Below are 18,749 nucleotides of genomic sequence, written 5' to 3'. Positions count from 1 at the left end.
ACAGAGCTACGGTTAGCGGGGGGAAGACTCGCGGCGGCGGTGTGATTGTTTACATCAGTGATGCTTGGTGTCGGGACGCTGTGTTGGTCTACAAACACTGTTCACCGCTGGCGGAGTTTATGGTTGTGAAGTGCCGACCTTTCTACCTCCCGAGGGAGCTAACAGCTATCCTGTTAGTCGCTGTTTACATCCCTCCCAGTTCCAACAACAAGGACAGAGAGGAGGCACTCTGTGAACTGTACCGATCTCTGAGCAGCAGACAGCACACCCAGATGGCTTTCTCATCGTAGCTGGGGACTTCAACCATGCTAACCTAAAAACTGTCATGCCCAAAGTATACCAGCATGTTGATTTCCCAACACGAGAAAACAACACCTTGGACCTTGTCTACACGACCATCAAAGGAGCATACAAGGCTTCCCCCCTCCCCCACATCGGCCTCTCTGATCACCTCACCGTTCTGCTGAAACCGGCATACAGACCCCGGGTGAAAGACACCAAACCGGTTTCAAAAGAGGTACGTGTGTGGTCAGAGGACAGCACAGCTGCACTCCAAAACTGCTTTGAGACTACAGACTGGGACATGTTCAAGCAGGCAGCAACATACAACAACACAACCAACATTCAGGAATACACAGAGACAGTTACAGGCTACATCACCAAATGCATTGACGATGTGACCCACACCAGAGCCATCACCATCTGGGCTAACCAGAAGCCATGGCTGACAGGGGAGGTCCATGGGCTGCTGAGGGTCCGCAACGCTGCCTTCAGAGAGGGCAATCCAGCCGGTCTCAGAGCAGCCAGGGCCAACCTTTCCAGTGGCATCAGGAAAGCCAAACAACACTACACCCGGCGCATCACAGCCCACTTCAGTGACAGCAGAGACACACGGAGCCTGTGGAAGGGTATTAGGACTATCACGGACTACAAACCCTTACCACAGACCTGTGACAGTGACACCTCTCTCTTGAACGACCTCAACGGCTTCTTCGCACGCTTTGAAGCACAGAGCAACACACCTGCGCAGAAAACAACTCCCCCCCCCAACGACCAGGCTATTTGTCTGTCTCCAGGCAGTGTGAGGAGCACACTGTTAAGGATTAACACCCGGAAAGCTTCTGGACCTGACAACATTCCTGGTCATGTGCTAAAAGACTGCGCAGCTGAGCTCACAGATGTCCTCACAGACATCTTCAACATCTCCCTGAGCCAGGCTGTTGTTCCCTTGTGCTTCAAAGAAACCACCATCATACCTGTGCCCAAGAAGTCTTCTCCATCCTGCTTCAACGACTACCGCCCTGTAGCGCTGACTTCAACCATCATGAAGTGCTTCGAGAGGCTGGTCATGAAGCAGATCAGATCCAACCTCCCCCCCTCCCTGGACCCGTTTCAGTTTGCATATCGAGCTAAGCGGTCCACTGAGGATGCCATCTCCTCTGCTCTACACCCAGCCCTCACCCACTTGGACACTAAAAACTCATATGTTAGGATGCTGTTCATAGACTTTAGCTCAGCATTCAACACCATCATCCCCCAGCAGCTGGTTTGTAAACTAACAAATCTGGGCCTCAGCCCCCTTCTCTGCAACTGGCTGCTGGACTTCCTCACTGCCAGACCCCAGTCCGTACGGGTCGGCAGCAACACATCGGACACCATCACGCTGAGTACGGGTGCCCCACAAGGATGTGTGCTAAGCCCCCTGCTCTTCACCTTGCTGACCCACGACTGCACACCCACCTACAGCTCCAACCACTTCGTCAAGTTTGCGGATGACACAACAGTGGTGGGTCTCATCAGCAACAACGACGAGACCCACTACAGGAAGGAGGTGGACCAGCTGGCCGCGTGGTGCACAGACAACAATCTCTTCCTGAATGTGGAGAAAACAAAGGAGATTGTTGTCGACTTCAGGAGAACGCACACCCAACACCCCCACCCACTGACCATCAATGGTGCTGCTGTGGAGCAGGTGAGCAGCACCAAATTCCTGGGGGTGAACATCACCGAGGATCTCTCCTGGAGCAACAACATCACGTCCATCGCAAAGAAAGCCCAGCAGCGCCTCTACTTCCTCCGCAAACTGAAGAGAGCGGGAGCCCCCACACCCATCATGTACACTTTTTACCGAGGCGCCATCGAGAGCATCCTCAGCAGCTGCATCACTGTGTGGTTCGGAAGCTGCACAGCCTCCAGCCGCAAGACCCTGCAGCGCATAGTGAACACTGCTGAGAGGATCACTGGCGCCTCACTCCCAACACTCCTGGTCCTTTACACCACCCGCCTCACCCGCAAAGCATTGAGCATTGTGGGTGACCCCTCCCACCCCTCCAACAGCCTCTTCACCCTCCTGCCTTCAGGGAGAAGGTTTCGCAGCCTGAGGTCAAGCACCACCCGACTAAAGAACAGTTTTTTCCACCAGGCTGTCAGGATGCTGAACTCTCTCCCCTCCCTTCCTCCTCTCTCCCCTGCCCCTATTGGACCTGGACTTTAACACCCCACACACACGCACATCCAGCACCAGACACTTTAAAAAAAAATTTTTTTAACGCATTTGAAGTGACTATATTTTATATTTTATGTTGATTGTTGTTTGCTGTGCCTTTTTAATTTTAACTTAGTTTTATGCACTTTGTTCCTCGGGATTGTGGGAAACGGTATTTCGATATTCTGTCTGTGTAAACTGGCTGAGGATTGACAATAAAATTGACTTAAAGACTTAAAGAGCCTGTGCTGCCCTAGCAGCTGTGGTGTACCTGCAGTCCGTCTGTCTTTGTGTTTTTATGTTGTGTTTTTGTCTTGATTGTAGTGTAAATGTAATGTAGTTTTGGGGGTTGTGTACTATGGGGGGGGGTGGGGGGAGAGAACTGTAAATGTAAAACTGTGTCTTCCGAGCGGAGACGCGACCTTTTGTTTCTGGGTGGTGTCTCCGTTCCCGCTGCGGCCTACCACCGGCCATGCACCTGGAGCTGGCGGCCTCCACCTGGGACTCGCCTGTGGAGGCTCCGGCCGTGGGGACGTCGGAAGCTCGCAACCCCTGCCCTGGGTGGGGGCCGACATCGGGAGCTCCGGCAGCGGCAGCGTCTTCGCCCGCCCCGGATCACGGGGCTTGGGTCGGCCTGCCGCGGACCTTTCACCGTCCGGCGCGGCCTGCAATAGGCCGCGGGATTGTCTCTGCCCGGCGGGGGCTTCAATGTCGGGAGCCCCGATCGCCCCGACCACCCCGACGTGCAGCGAAAACGGCAGCGTCTTCGCCCGCCCCGGATGGCGGGGCTTGGGTCAGCCCGCTGCGGACCTTTCACCGTCAGGTGCAGCCTGGAACGTGGCAACTTCAACAGCCTGACCGTGGGAGGAGACGGCAGGGGAAGAGAAAAGACATTCTGCCTTTCCATCACAGTGAGGAGGGGACTGGAGGAGACTCACTGTGATGGATGTTTCTTTTTGTTTGATTGTGTGTGTTATTGCTTATTTTTATTGCTCTTGTTGTTGGACTGTGGGTAATCTTTCATTTCACTGCACATTTATGTATATGTGACAAATAAACTTGACTGACTTGACTTGACTACTCTGTGCTCTTCCTTCGTATCCATTTCCTGTCCTTTGTAGTTTTACAACACCCCTTTTGTAATTTCAAGCCGGCATCTACACAGAGATAGACTTGCAGGCGTCAGAGGTTTGCAAACTAATTTAATGACAGTTCATCTTTATGTAGCATTTGGTCACATACACCTTAACCCTTAAATCCCCTTTCTTCTTTACAGGATAATGGTATTGATATAGAGCTGTGGTCTGACAGGTGTGTAGGAAGGAACTGCAGATGCTGGAAACCAAAGATAGACACAAAATGCTGGAGTAACTCAGCGGGACAGGCAGCATCTCTGGAGGGAAGGAATGGGTGACGTTTCGGGTCGAGACCCTTCTTCTGACATTGGTGTCTCTCTTATCCAGGAGTTCCAGGCATGAGTGTAGGGCCAGGGACATGGCATCAGCAGTTTTGTTCAGTTTAGTTTAGAGATACAGCAAGGAAAGAGACCCTTGCCGCCCACCAAGTCCGTGCCGACCAGCGATCTCCGCACACTAACACTATCCTACACACTACACACTAACACTATCCTACACACTACACACTAACACTATCCTACACACTACACACTAACACTATCCTACACACTACACACTAACACTATCCTACACACTACACACTAACACTATCCTACACACTACACACTAACACTATCCTACACACTACACACTAACACTATCCTACACACTACACATTAACACTATCCTACACACTACACACTAACACTATCCTACACACTACACACTAACACTATCCTACACACTACACACTAACACTATCCTACACACTACACACTAACACTATCCTACACACTACACACTAACACTATCCTACACACTACACACTATCACTATCCTACACACTACACACTAACACTATCCTACACACTACACACTAACACTATCCTACACACTACACACTAACACTATCCTACACACTACACACTAACACTATCCTACACACTACACACTAACACTTTCCTACACACTACACACTAACACTATCCTACACACTACACACTAACACTATTCTACACACACAATGGACAATATCCAGGTTTTACCGGAGCCAATTATCCAAACATTCTGTCCGTCCTTGGAGTGTCGGAGAAAACCAGAGCACCCGGAGAAAACGCACGTGGTCACAGGGAGAACGTACAAACTCCGTACATACGGCACCCGTAGTCAAGATCAAACCTGGGTCTCTGGCGCTGTAAGGCAGCAACTCTACCGTTGTGCCACCGTGCCGCCCCAAACTCTGCCATGCTAGTGAGGAATTTACATCTGCATGGCCGTTGGCAAACCGCAGTGTGTCAAGGTTGTGTGGTAGACTGGCTTTAATGCATTCCATAACGGACCTCGCAAAGCACGTCATGATAGCAGATGTCAAGGCCACTGGACGGTAGTTGTTGAGCCATGACATCTTGCTTTTCTTTGGCACCGCGGTGGCTGATAGTGGTCTAACACAAAAATCCCTCCAAAAAAAAAGTATTGCTAGTCCTATACACAGGGACTCCCTCTCCAAAGGCACACTCACTGTGAGGACAGCAACACAGGACAGCTCTACACCACTGTTCTAGGGTCATTCAGCAATGACACATCATTGTCGGTCTTGTCAGAAATGTCCAGCTTCCAATCCCCGAACTAACACACAGTTTAAGAATAAGGGGTCGGCCATTTAGAACGGAGATGAGGAAAAACTTTTTCAGTCAGAGAGTTGTGAATCTGTGGAATTCTCAGAAGGCAGTGGAGGCCAATTCTCTGAATGCATTCAAGAGAGAGCTAGATAGAGCTCTTAAGGATAGCGGAGTCAGGGGGTATGGGGAGAAGGCAGGAACGGGGTACTGATTGGGAATGATCAGCCATGATCACATTGAATGGTGGTGCTGGCTCGAAGGGCCGAATGGCCTCCTCCTGCACCTATTGTCTATTGTCCATTGTCTAAATAAATAAATAAATAAGGTATGATGAGGAAGAGGAAATGGGTGAACTTTTAATGAATATTTTGCTGTTGTCTTCAGATAGAAAAAAAGTAGTATGATAATTACAGAGGATTAAGTCAAGTCAAGTCAAGTCAATTTTATTTGTATAGCACATTTAAAAACAACCCACGTTGACCAAAGTGCTTTATCAAGGAGATAGATTATTAGTTTGCATTGAATACTTCTCAAGCTGTTGAAAGAGCAGATATGAGAGACTCTGGTCACAACTGGAGACTTACTGGAGAAAAGGAATAGGTGATGTTTTGGGCTGAGACCCTTCTTCAGACTGAGAGTCAGGGGAAAGGGAAATGAGAGATATAGACGGTGAGAAAGTGAGATATAGAACAAAAGAATGAAAGATATGCAAAAATGTAATGATGATAAAGGAAACAGGCCATTGTTAACTGTGGGCTAGGTGAAAACGAGTTACTGACGATGAGACTCAACAAGACCACTTTGAAGCTGGTGTGACTTGGGTGGGGAGGGATGTAGAGAGAGGGGATGCAAGGGTTACTTGAAGCTATAGATATCAATGTTCATGCCACTGGGTTGTAAGCTGCTCAAGTGAAATATGAGGTGCTGTTCCTCTCACTCTGACAATGGAGGAGGCCGCGAACAGAAAGGTCAGTGTGGGAATGGGAAGTGGGAGATCAGGTAGGTCCGGGTGGACTGGGACTAACAGATACTGTCAACAAAGACATGTGTGGAGAGGGTGGTTTCTGATTACTTTTATTGAACTAACTAACTTAATTTAACAAAAAGGATCAACGAGAACTGTGCATTCAATGCATTCTATACAGACTTTAACAATAGTCCAATGGTAAACGTATTAAAACACTGAAAGCCGGTGTGATACACAGTATGACACAGAAACAGGTGCTTCGGCCCACAATGCCCGTGCCAAACAAGATGGTAGGTTAAACCAGGGTTGCCAACTGTCCCGTATTAGCCGGGACATCCCGTATTATTTTGGGCTAAATTGATTTGTCCCGTATGGGACCGCCCTTGTCCCGTATTAGTAGGGTTGCCAACTTGCTCACTCCCAAATAAGGGACAAAGGGTGACGGCACTGCCCCGCGCTCCCGCGGCCGCCATTGGTGGAGCGGGAGCACGTGGCCACACGCTGGGTGAGGTCACGTGGGGCGCGGAGCGGTGACGTCACCTTGCCCCGTATTTGGGAGTGAGGAAATTGGAAACCCTAGGTTAAACTAATCTCTTCTACCTGCACATGATCCGTATTCCTCCATTCCCCCCATGTGCCCAGAGTAGCTAAATGCACCTTAAATACCTCCTGCCTCCACCACCACCCCACCACCCCTGGCAGCCTGTCCCACACACCCACCACCCTCTGTGTAAAATACTTGCCCCACGCATCTCCTTTAAACTCTGCCCCTCTCGCCTTGAAGCTCCAGTATGACCTCTAATCTTTGACATCCCACCCTGGGTAAAGGGAAAGCACAGAACTGCACTGGGAAACATTCCCTGGCAGGATGCAAAGAACAATGGCTGAGGAGAGATTTTGTGACAGAAAGGTTGTTGTCGATGGAATCCCTCAACACTCACGGTTGCTCCAATGCTTTATGCAATACTTATTCATGATTAATCTGAAATACAGGGGCATAAAGAACTCTGCAAGTTATCAAAAAATACCTGTGTGGGCAACAGTGAGGAGGGGAGCCTTGCACTTGAGGAAGACTTTGATGATATGGTTAGCAGGGCAGAAAGGTGGCAAATGCAGTTTAAGGAGTAAGTGTGAGGTAATGCACTTTGTCACCCAGAGTGTGGTGGGTGTATGGAACGAGCTGCCAGAGGAGGTAGTTGAGGCAGGTCCTGTTACAACATTTAAAAGACATTTAGAAAGGTACATGGATCGGATAGGTTTAGAGGGATATGGGCCAAACCCGGGCAGGTGGGACTAGTGCGGATGGAGCATCTTGGTTGGCATGGGAATGTTGGGCCGAAGGGCCTGTTTCCGTACTGTATGACTCTCTTGGGTGGGGGAGGGGTGGAGAGAGAGGGAAAGCAAGGGTTATATAAGTTAGAGAAATCAATATTCATACAATTGGGTTGCAAGCTGCCCAAGCAAAATATGAGGTGCTGTTCCTCCAATTTGTGTTGGGCCGCACTCTGACAGTGGAGGAGGCCCAGGACAGAAAGATCAGTATGTGAAATACATCTCTGTAAAACAGAGCACACGACAGCCTCTAAGGTAGGTGAGCTTAACCTAAGCAGCACAGACAGCATCTCTGGAGAAAAGGAATAGGTGACTTTTCAGGTCTTGACCCAAATGCCACCTATTCCTTTTCTCCAGAGATGCTGTCCGACCCGCTGAGTTACCCCAACTTTTTGTGTCTATCTTTCTGTTCTGTGCTTTTGTAACTTTGTCTGTGCCAACACATGGCGACACTTGTGTGTTGCCAAGGTTGTGTGCTAAACAAAGCATTTCCCTGTACCCACGTACCATAGGTACATGCGACAATAACGTATCATTCATTCAATTATATAACTTCTGAATAATCCTTATCACCACTCCCTCAGTCCAGCTGGTGTGTGGCCATTGGCAGTGAATCATTGACAACACTCACTACCATGTCAAACAGGTATTTCTCCATTTACAAATCTTCAATGGCTCAATGAGAGATTATTTGCCACATGTTCCAAGGTACAGTGAAATTATTTTTTTGTATACAGTTCAGTACAATATGACTATACGCAAGTACTTAGAAACATCTTAGATAAGCATGCCAGATATAGTGCAAGTGTGTCGCAAGTGTGGGTTCCTACAAGGGACCCACATTTGACTTTGCTACTCTTTTTCTCTTAACATATCTAAAGAATCTTTTACTGTCCTTCTTTATATTTTTGGCCAGCTTCACCTCGTACTTCATCTTTTCAGCCCGTATTGCCCGTTTTGTTACCTTCTGTTGTCCTTTGAAAGTTTCCCAATCCTCTGGCTTCCGGCTACTCTTTGCTGAGTTCTACATCTTTTCTTTTAGTTTTATTCCATCCCTAACTTCCCTTGTCAGCCACGGTTGCCTCCTACTCCCCTTAGAATCTTTCTTCCGCTTTGGAATTAAATTATTCTGCATCTTCCGGATTATGTCCAGAAATTCCTGCCATTGCTGTTCCACCGTCATTCCTGCTAGGATCCCTTTCCAGTCGACCTTGGCCAGCTCCTCTCTCATGCCTTCATAGTCCCCTTTGTTCAACTGCAACACTGACACTTCCGATTTAACCTTCTCCCTCTCAAATTGCAGATTAAAACTAATCATATTATGGTCACTACCTCCAAGCGGTTCGTTTACCTCGAGTTCTCTTATCAAATCTGGTTCATTGGACAACACTAAATCCAGAATTGCCTTTTCTCTGGTAGGCTCCATTACAAGCTGCTATAAGAATCCATCTTGGAGGCACTCTACAAACTCTCTTTCTTGGGGTGCAGAACCAACCTGATTTTCCCAGTCTACCTGCATATTGAAATCCCCCATCACCACAGTGGCATTACCTTTGTTACATGCCAGTTTTAACTCCTGCTGCATCTTACACCCTACATCCGGGCTACTATTTGGGGGTCTGTAGATAACTCCAATTAGTGTCTTCTTACCTTTACCATTCCTCAACTCAATCCACAGTGACTCTACCTCGTCAGTCTCTATGTCACCCCTCGCAAGGGACTGAATTTCGTCCCTCACCAGCAGAACTACCCCACCTCCCCTGCCCACCTGCCTGTCATTTCTATAGGATGTATAACCCTGAATGTTAAGTTCTCAGGCCCGATCCTCCTGCAGCCACGTCTCTGTAATCCCCACAATGTCATATCTACCAACCTCTAACTGAGCCTCAAGCTCATCTACTTTACTTCTTATACTTCGCGCATTCATATACAATACTTTTAATTCCTTACTCATCTCACCTTTCACATCGATTCCTATCACACTTGGCCAGAATATGTGTCCAGAAAGCTCCTGATCCCAGCAGAGAGAGGATGACTTCTTCCTGGTGCTCTCACAATGGCAGTGTGAGCTTAACCTGGCAGGGCATAGAAGGCTGTGCGATTTCTGGAGAAGGGTCTTGACCCAAAACATCACCTATTCCTTTTCCCTAGATATGCTGCCTAACCTGCTGAGTTACTCCAGCCTTTTGTGTCTATCTAAGGCATAGAAGGCCATGGGCTAAGGCCTGGTGGGTGAGATTGGTACTCTTGGTTGGTTGATATGGTGGGCAAAAGAGGCTGTTTAGTGTAATAGAATCATCGAGTCATACAGCATAGAAACAGGCCCTTCAGCCCAACATGCCCCCACCCACCAACATGCCCCATCTACAATAGTCCCACCTGCCTGCATTTGGCCCATATCCTTCCAACTTGTCCTATCCACATACCTGTCTAATTGTTTCGTAGTGTTGTGATAGTCCCTGCCTCAACTACCTCCTCCGGCAGCTTGTTCCAAAAAACGACCACTCTGCGTGAAAAAGTTACCCTCAGTTTCCTATAAAATCTTTCACCTTCACCTTAAACCTATGCTTTTGATTTCCCCACTCTGGGCAAGAGACTGTGCATCCACCTGATCTATTTTATCCACCTCTATAAGATCACCCCTCATCCTCCTGTGCTCCAGGGAATAGAGTCCCAGACTGCTTACTCTCTCTAGCTCAAATCCTCGAGTCCTGACAACATCCTTGCAAATCTTCCCTGCACCCTTTCCAACTTAACATCTTTCCTATAATACAATGCCCAGAAATGAACACTCAACAACATCTTATATAACTGCAACATGACCTCCTAACTTCCATACTAATTACTCTGACTGATGAAGGCCAATGTGCCAAAAGCCTTTTTGACCAGTCCATCTACATGTGATGCCATCTGCAAGGAACTATGTACTTGCACCTCTCAATCCCTCTGATGCACAACACTCCCCAGAGCCCCACCATTCACTGTGTAGGCCCTGCCCATGTTAGACTTTGCAAAATGCAACACCTCACATTTCGCTGTACTAAATTCCATCAACCATTCCTCAGCCCAACTGGCTAACCGATCAAGATCTTGCTGCAATTCTTGAAAACCATTTTCACTATCTGCAATCCCACTCACTTTTGTGTGATCTGCAAACTTGCTAACTATGCCTTGTACGTTCTCATCCAAATCATTGATATAGATGACAAACAGCAACGGGCCCAGCACCGAACCCTGAGGCACACCACCTCCATAGACATAGACCTCCAGTCCGAAAAACAGCCTTCCACCATCATCCTCTGCTTCCTTCCATGAAGCCAATTATCCATCCATTCATCTATCTCTCCTTGGATTCTGTGCGATGTAACCTTCCCGAGCAGCCTACCATGCGGAACCTTGTCGAATGCTTTACTGAAATCCATGTACACAACATCTACAGCTCTGCCCTCATCGACATGTTTGGTCACAATGAATGAATAACTACAACTCTTCGACTGAGGTGATTAATGGAGGATTCAGAAACCAAGGAGTTCTCTCCTTTTCTTTATCCTGGGAGACATTGACCAGATGAAGTGGCAGGGAGAATAACCCTCCCCTTCCATTGTAGGCTGACGTGAACCGTGGCTAGCGGCTGATGAACCGTGGCTAGCGGCTCATGAACCGTGGCTAGCAGCTCATGAACCGTGGCTAGCAGCTCATGAACCGTAGCTAGCAGCTCATGAACCGTGGCTAGCGGCTCATGAACCGTGGCTAGCCGCTCATGACTCTAGGTTGACTCCTGATGCATCCGTTTAATAAACCCTCATCTCGATAATACAACCGTGGAAATGAGCAGAACTGAAAGATGCTGTATCTAGCGTCTGGAGTTGGCAAAATCAGCTTGAGACTTTAGACTTTAGAGATACAGCGTGGAAACAGTCCCTTCAGCTCAATGAGTCTGTGCTGATTATCGATCACCCCCATACACTAATCTAAACATACTCAAGACAATTTACAACCGAAGCCAATTAACCTACAAACCTGTACGTCATTGGAGTGTGAGAGGAAACTGGAGCACGCGGAGAAAACCCACGCAGGTCACGGGGAGAATGTACAAACTCCGTACAGACAGCACCTGCAGTCAGAATCGAACCTGGGTCTCTGGCGCTGTAAGGCTATCAGGCAGCAACTGTACCGCTGTGCCACTGTGCCGATCTTAGGCTGAGATCAGACTTTGAAGTTGCAAGATTGTGCTCATGTACAGTGCCATTTGTCTGGCTAGCATGCAGAACAAGCATGTCACTGTATGTGAGTACACATGACAACAAAGACAGCATTCAACCATTGACCTCATGATCGTTAAGGGAACAATCTGGTCTCAAAAGGGAATTCTCCAGATCCATAGGCATTCAAAGTGAATAGTTGGCTGGGGCAAAGGCGTTATTTGAGCCAATGAAGACCAATCTAGACAGTCTCTGGGCCAGCACCAGTGTGATGGGCCAAATGGTGGACCTCGGTGTCATTTCATAATTCAAAGTGTTTCTCCGTTATTGTACCCTTTAGAAGGAACTCTTCTGACCTTGATCTGATTTTCTGCTATTCAATGGAGAAGCGTTATGTTTTGATTTCGAGGAATCAGTTGTAACCATCTGCAAACCCAGTTCATTTTCCCAGTAAATGTTACACAAATGTAACAATACTTTCCCATAACAAAACTTGATTAAAAAAAATATTATAAACAATTTATTTTTAGTTTAGTTTAGAGATACAGTGTGGAAACAGGCCCTTCGGCCCACCGAGTCCTCACCAACCTCTGGCGCTGTAAGGCAGCAACTCTACTGATGCACCACTGTGCTTCTCATCTAAACCCAGTCTGAAGAAGGTTCCCAACCAAAAACATCGGCAGTTTGAAGAAGGGTCCCGATGCAAAATGCCACCTATTCATGTTCTCCAGAGATGCTGCCTGACCCACTGAGTAACTCCAGCACTCTGTGAAACGTCACCTATCCATGCTCTCCACAGATGCTGCCTGGCCCACTGAGTTACTCCAGCACTTCGTGTCTTTTTTGGCAAACCAAGAAGACATGACCTTATCTCCTTCATCTCCATGTAACCTGTTCATTAACAGATGGGATATGAATGTTATACTTGTTCTTGTATCTAATTTGTGATACCAAAAAATGTTGAAGAACAAAGTATGAAGGTCAAATTGGATGATGGATACAAACAAATTAGACATGGAGTGGAAGTTGAACAGATGCCCACAAATAACATCTAAAATATAAATGAGACAAGGCCATTTGAGAATGATTTTAAGACCAAAGATGATAGTGCCTGGCAAGGCAGTCAGTATCAGCAGAAACCCAGGCTTTGTTTTGATGGCCTATTAATTATAGATGAGTAAACATGCTGATAAGGATGTGACTTTGAGGAGGCAGGCATTTGTCTCATAATTAACATTTTAAAAGGGATGCCTGGGGAATTCATGAAAGTAAACACAGGTTAACAATGAAGGATGTGTGGATGAAGGAACTGCAGATGCTGGTTTAAACCGAAGATAGACACAAAAAGCTGGAGTAACTCAGCAGGTCAGACAGCATCTCTGGAGAAAAGTAATAGGTGACGTTTCGGGTTGAGGCCCTCCTTCAGACCTGACATCCATTTGTCTCCTCGCCTCACGTTAGTCCCCTTCTGTCACTCTTTTATCTTCCTCACATTTCAAACCTTGGTCCGCCTATCTGTCAATCAAAACCCCCCTCAACTGTATCCACCTATCACTCACCAGACGCTGCCTATTCCACAGCTTTCAACCCAGCACCGCAGTGAGTCTGGGGAAGGGCCTCTCCCGAGATATCCCTTGTCCATTGCCTCCACAGATGGTCAGTAGCCAATGGTGCTTTATTCGTCACACATGAGACCACACAGTGAAATTCTCTTTGCATTTATTACACATGCTGGCCGGCGCCGGTGTGTTTTGGCGCCATTATTCAAAGTCCAAAGTCCGGTCGGCCCACGGGCTCAATGTACTGGAGCCATTCCCACAAACCAACATCCTCTCCTCTCCTCTCCTGGCCCGGCCATCTTTGCATCCCGGGGCGCCCCCTGCAGCTGACCTTGAAGGCGCTGGAGGCATTACCCTGGTTCACCCTCGTCCTCAGGCCGCTGAGTTACTCCAGCACTTTGTGCTTTGCCCAAGATTCCAGTGTCTGCAGTTCCTTGTGTTCCCATTGACCAGTGGTGAGCTGTTACCTTAACTCAGTAATGCCGATGAGATGAATATTTCGGTTAATGGCTCGTTCCAAACAATGTTTTTTGTATTGGGTCACCAGTGGAAGAGGTAAAGGACCTCACTTTGGAGACACAAGGAACTGCAGATGCTGGTTTAATTTTTTTAAAAGGACACAAAGTGCTGGAGTAACCAGGCAAAAATGCTGGAGAACATGGAGAAGAAATGTTTCAGGTCTGAAGAAGGGTCTCTATCTCTGTCCTCCAGAGATACTGAGTTACTCCAGCACTTTATGTCTTTGTTTCAAAAGATCTTCACTTTACTTTCACAAGAAGTACCTTTGAAGTGGATTATAAAAAAATCAAAAAAATGTTATTCAGGATTAAAAAAATATGTGCCAAACAAGAACTGTGCAAAGTTCCTCCGGCATTCTCAGTGGCTATACTTACATCGTTAACGTTATATTTGATAGTGTCCCCTAAAACCATAATTACAGCCTGCATGCACACGAGCACAGTGAACTTGCATGTTATTAAGGATCGCGTGAGAGAGGTGGTGTTTTTTTTAACCACCAAGTATGTCAGAGTTTGTAAGGGAGCACAAGATTAGAGATAAGAGAAGGCCCCCTCAAGGAACATATTGATTGGAGATAATAGGCCTGTTGGCATAACTCCATGGTAACCAGAGGCTTAACTAAACAAAGGGATTCTTTAAAACAGCAAGAGGCGGATATTTGGAGTCTCATTCAAGCCAGAGATCTCAGATTTGTCTGGTCACAACGTTTTCGGGGGTTTGTCAAGAGGTGGTGACTCCACAGTGGTGCGAGGGTGAAAATCCTTTACCTGTGAAGGAAGCAACTGCAGATGTTGGTTTAAACTGAAGATAGACACAAAATGCTGGAGTAACTTAGCGTTATATTTGGTGGTGTCCCCAAAAATCATAATTATAGCTTGCATGCACGTAAACACAGTGAACCTGCATGTTATGAAGGATGGACACAAAAAGCTGGAGTAACTCAGCGGGACAGGCAGCATCTCTGGAGAGAAGGAATAGGCAACGTTTCTGGTTGATCCCCTTCTTCAGACTGAGAGTCAGGGGATAGGGAAACGAGAAATAGATGGCGACATAGAGAGAAAGAACAAATGAATGAAAGATATGCCAGAATGTAATGACGATAAAGGAATCCTTTACCGTATCTCTAACATGCATATGGACATGCCATTGCTTTGTGTAAGTGAAGAGTGTGTGAAGCTCACTGGAAGCATCTGAACAAGGGTCTCGACCTGAAACCATCCATTCCTTCTCTCCAGAGACGCTGTCTGTCTGTCCCGCTGAGTTACTCCAGCATTTTGTGTCTATCCTCACTGATAAGGATCAGGCAGCATTTCTGGAGAACATGGATGGGTGGCGTTTCAGGTCACCTCCCTCTCCTTCCTTGAAGTGAAAGGTCGATTGAATAAATATTTCTCCTTGAGCTGGAACATAGAACCTGGACCAGCTAGGACACGACATCCCGTCTGCCTGTACATTAAGGGTACCCTTCAAGAAACGTCACCTATTCCTTTTTCCCTGAGATGCTGTCTGACCCGCTGAGTTACTCCAGTTTTTCGTGTCTGTGTTCGGTTTAAACCAGCATCTGCTGTTCCTGCCAACACATGTCGTATGAACCATATCAGTCCATTTTTTGCATTTTGCATTGTCCATTTCATGCCCCTATCCTATCTGCTTACACCACCAGTCCTGCCAGCACTTGCCAGGCACCCAGCACCAGCGCCGCCCAGCGATCCCCGCACACTAACACTATCCTACGCACAATAGTGACAATTTACACATTCACCAAGCCAATTAACCTACAAACATGTACGTCTTTGGAGTGTGGGAGGAACCTGAAGATCTCAGAAAAAACATCCGTGGTCACAAACTCCGTACAGACAGCACCCGTAGTCGGGATCGAACCCTGGTCTCTGGCGCTGTAAGGCAGCCACTCTACCGCTGTGCCACCGTGCCAGCACGCGCGTTGGAGGTGACCTAACGGAGCCCGCGTCACTCCCAATGCTCCTCAATACTCCATGGTATAGACTAGATATCCATTCACAGTGGACCTCTGCAAGCAGTTAAACCCTGTGTCTGGCTGGACTTTAGACAATCATGGATGAATAAAGCAACAGGAGCCACAGAACCTCAGAGTTACCATTTAGAAAAGAATATGGTTAAAAAGTCTGAAATAAAAGTTAGAAAATGGTGGAAACTGTGAGGCGGTCAGGCAGCATCTGTGGGGAAAGAGCTGAAACATTAACTCTGCCCTTCTCTCCACTTGATTTGCCGGACTTTTCCAGCATTTTCCCTTATTTATTCTATTATATAGAGCATCGACCATAGAACAGTACGGCACAAGAACAGGCCCTTCAGGCCACAATGTTTGTGCTGAACATAATGCCAAGCCTGTCACTTATCTACCTGCACATGATCAATATCTCCCCATTCCCTGCATATCCCTGCGCCTGTCCCTTAAAGTCTCTTAAAAGCCACTATCGTATCTGCTTCCACCATCACCCTTGGCAGTGCATTCCAGAGCAGCCACCACCCTCTGTGTAAAGTTTAGTTTAGATTATTGTAACAAGTACCGAGAAACAATGAAAAGCTTTTGTTGCGTGCTAACCAGCCAGCGGAAAGACAATACATGATTACAATCGAGCCGTCCGCTGTGTAGAGATAGATACCTGATAAAGGGAATAACATTTAGTGCAAGATAGACACAAAATGCTGGAGGAACTCAGCGGGACAGACGGCATCTCTGGAGAGAAGCAAAGGGGGGCGTTTCAGGTCGAGACCCTTCTTCAGACTGAAAATCAGGAGAGAGGGAGATACAGCGATAAGGAAGGTGTGGAAACGAGACATGTAAAGAGATGCAGTTCAAGGAAAATGTAGAATAGATCATTGTTAGCTTGGTGAAAACAATGCAAACAGAGATAAAATGTAATCAGGGGGACAGTCAGACTGGTCGGAGAACAAGGAAGGAGGAGGGATGTAGGGAGAGGGAAAGCAAGGGGTACTTGCTTAATCTATCTTCAGTTTAAACCAGAATCTGCAGTGCCTTCTTAGGAACTTCAAGGGTTACTTGAAGTTAGAGAGGTCAATATTCATAAACTCTATCTCTAAACTAAACTAAACTAAACTAAACTAAACTAAACTAAACTAAACTAAACTAAACTAAACTAAACTAAACTAAACTAAACTAAACTGAATGCAGATCATTCATCGTTGCTACCTCAGGGCACCATTATCTGAAGCCAATCATCCCATCTAATTGCACAAAGCCAGGTCTAGTAGACATCCAGTCCCTGATATGGACTCTTAACCTGAAACATTGAACATCTCTTTGCATCCACAGATGCTGCCTGACCTGCTGAGTCCCTCCAGCAGTTTTCTTTTTACTAGTAAAGCCTGCCTTCTTGTCTTATACACTGTCCTGCTGTATGCTGAAGAGATGTCAGGGGTTCTGCACCCACTCCCACACAAGACCTTGCCTTTATTATTTCTGATCTTCCAGATCTATGTACTGTTTGAAGACGACTATTAATTACCAGAGTTGCTCCTCCACATTTTCCTCTACTTGCTAAATGTCAATGCACTACACACCACGTCACACTGCAACCCGGTCTCACTAATGGCTCTCACAGCATATTCCTTATTGCTATTTGCCCTCTCAGTTCATTAGTTTTGTTTTGAATCCCACACACATTCACAGTCAGAGCCTTTAGCTTTGTGATTTTGTTTTATTTTTGTGACCTCGATTCTGATTTATGGGCTTACATTTACATTTGTACACTTCATCCTGCCCTTGGTTTAATTTACAGCAAGGAACCGGACACTTTAGTCCACTGACGATAGAGACAAAATGCTGGAGTCACTCAGCGGGACAGGCAGCATCTCTGGAGAGAAGGAATGGGTGATGTTTAGGGTTGAGATCCTTCTTCAGGCTGGAAGGGTCTCGACCCGAAACGTCACCCATTCCTTCTATCCTGAGATGCTGTCTGTCCCACTGAGTTACTCCAGCATTTTGTGTCCATCTTCGATGTAAACCAGCATCTACAGTTCCTTCCTATACCTTCAGCCCACCGAGCCCATGCCGACCATCGATCAATTCTATGTTATCCCAATTTCGCGTCCACTCCCAATACACTAAGGGCAATTTACAGAGGGCAGTTAACCTACAAATCATCTTTGGGATGTGGCAGGAAACCCGATCACCTGGAGGAAACTCCGGCGGTCACAGGGAGAATGTGCAAACTCCACACAGACAGCACCCGAGGTCAGGATTGCACCCTCTCTACCTGCTGTGCCACTGTGATGCCCTGTTATATCCAAGCTCGAGATCCACCTGACTGAAGAAACGGTCACGTTTAACCTCACATAGTGCAACAATATATTGTTATCAAAGCAAGAATGGCATTTACTGAATGAGAGGCATGAGACAAGTAAGGAGCCTCTTGGCCCATGGCACTATGGTAACCAGCCCCATGGCACTATGGTAACTTGGCCCATTGCACTATGGTAACCTGGCCCATGGCACTATGGTAACCTGCCCCATGGCACTATGGTAACTTGGCCCATTGCACTATGGTAACTTGGCCCATGGCACTATGGTAACCTGGCCCATGGCACTATGGTAACCTGCCCCATGGCACTATGGTAACTTGGCCCATGGCACTATGGTAACCTGGCCCATGGCACTATGGTAACCTGCCCCATGGCACTATGGTAACTTGGCCCATGGCACTATGGTAACTTGGCCCATGGCACTATGGTAACCTGCCCCATGGCACTATGGTAACTTGGCCCATTGCACTATGGTAACTTGGCCCATGGCACTATGGTAACCTGCCCCATGGCACTATGGTAACTTGGCCTATTGTACTCTGGTAATCTGGCCCGTCACTCTGGTAACTTGCCCCATGGCACTATGGTAACCTGCCCCATGGCACTATGGTAACTTGGCCCATGGCACTATGGTAACCTGCCCCAT

This window comes from Rhinoraja longicauda, chromosome 32 (assembly GCF_053455715.1).
Source record: "Rhinoraja longicauda isolate Sanriku21f chromosome 32, sRhiLon1.1, whole genome shotgun sequence".
NCBI classification, from domain to species: Eukaryota; Metazoa; Chordata; class Chondrichthyes; order Rajiformes; family Arhynchobatidae; genus Rhinoraja; species Rhinoraja longicauda.
This window is presented reverse-complemented; position numbering follows the sequence as displayed.